General features: G+C 27.9%; 1 non-coding gene across 1 annotated transcript; it reads right to left on the bottom strand.

Annotated features, from left to right (window-relative positions):
* Window positions 1–1,042: 1,042 nt before the first annotated feature.
* Window positions 1,043–1,118, bottom strand: mir202 (microRNA 202). The gene has a single exon (NR_030114.1). It is a non-coding gene; the product is annotated as a microRNA 202 (primary transcript).
* Window positions 1,119–1,837: the final 719 nt, after the last annotated feature.

Raw genomic sequence — 1,837 nt, 5'->3', positions numbered from 1 at the left:
CAATAGGTAATAAAATATTTTTATATAATATATTATATAAATGTGTGTTTTTTTTATTTAATTTAAATTGGATTTATTTTATTTTATTATATTATATTTTATTTCATTTTTGTATCATAAACATCATTAGCCCCAAATTATTTTTCATTACTAAATTAATTTTCATTTTTGTAACAATCTTTGCTAAAAACACCATCTTGAACAATGCATGTTTGTGCTTGCTTATTGCAATGACTTTTAAATATTATTTAATATATTATTGCATATGCGTTTATGCAAATGAGCAATTTGTTATAAAGACCGTTGACTAATATTATATTTGAATTATGATTCACTGAAATTGCCCTGAATGATACAAAAACACATTTTTAAGTCTCATAAGCACAAGTTTGACTCATTTATGAGGTATTTAACATTTTTTTATTTATATTATTTTACCTTGTTGTATTTATTTTTTGTATCAGAAACAACATTATCCCCCGATTATTCTTTATTTATTAAATTAAATCTCATTATTTTACCATATCACTGCCCTAAACACCATTTTTGACCAATATATGATATAGTTTGTGTTAAAAAACTTTATTATTTCCATTATATTATCATTAAAAACATGCATTTATATTTTATTACAGTGTGTTATGCATGTATTATTTATAGCTTTAAAATAACTAGTTTACATGTAGAAAGCCACAGTTGTGAGCAGCATTTATAATGTCATATTCTCACATTTCTTTATTTCTCTCTGCGTGATTCTCAGGTAATGCATATTTAATCATCTGAGAGCAGAGAGAATGGTCTTTTTATTTAGTTGCGAGTGAATAAAAGACGCCTGTAATCATGCAAAGCAAAGCGAGAATGAAGGCCAAACACACTTGAACATCTTCCAGCCCACTTTATTCAATTAAACACACCAGTGCGTCTCACAGGGACTTTTATTTTGCATCTAAAACTGAAGATTAAACACATTTTGGGAGGCAGTGAGGATCATTAATTTTAATGAATGTCGTCAGGCTGGATATCTTCAGGTGGAAAACCTCTGCCGCCCCATTTTCCCATGCCCTATGCCTCTTTAAAGCAGCATGTCAAAGAGGTATATGCATAGGAAAAAGGAACAGCGAGTGGAGTCAGACGGAGAGACGGAAACCTCAGAGAAAAACAGAGAAAAACAACAACAAATGTCAAAACTCAGGCAGAAGTTTGGAAAACAGTGCTAAAAAATGAACAATTTCACAATGATGCCTTCCAAAATAGCTTTTATTCTCAGTGTAAAAACATGTTAAAAGTCTTGTAAAAGTTTGATGATGATTTTGTAGGTTAAAAGTCTCTCATGGAATCATCAGTGCCACTAAAAGATGTTTATATCTACTTTTAATGTAATAGATTTATAATAAAATTTCAAATATCATTCACAAAGATGCATCTCTGGTTTCCTAAATAGTTTTTTTTCACAGTGTAAAAACTATTTAAATGTCTAGAAAAACGTTTAAGAGTATTTTGTAAGTTAAAAGTCCCTCATCAGTGCCACTAAAATACATGTAATACACTCTTTTATTATTTATTTTATTTACTGCTTTACATTTTTAATTAATTATCAAAACACACATGTCTGGAAAACACTGTTAAAAATAGTTGATTAGTTTAAAGATCATTTTAAATGTCTAGAAAAAAACTTTTAGGAGTATTTTGTAGGTTAAAAGTCCTTCATGGAATCATCAGTGCCACTAAATTATATGCATATTTACTTTTAACGTTATAGATTAGTAATTAGATTAGTAAATATCTATTTTTTCCTATGTGTAAAACATTTTAAATGTCTATAAAAACATTTAAGAGT

This window comes from Danio rerio, chromosome 13 (genome assembly GCF_049306965.1).
Source record: "Danio rerio strain Tuebingen ecotype United States chromosome 13, GRCz12tu, whole genome shotgun sequence".
NCBI lineage: Eukaryota > Metazoa > Chordata > Actinopteri > Cypriniformes > Danionidae > Danio > Danio rerio.
This window is presented reverse-complemented; position numbering and strand designations above follow the sequence as displayed.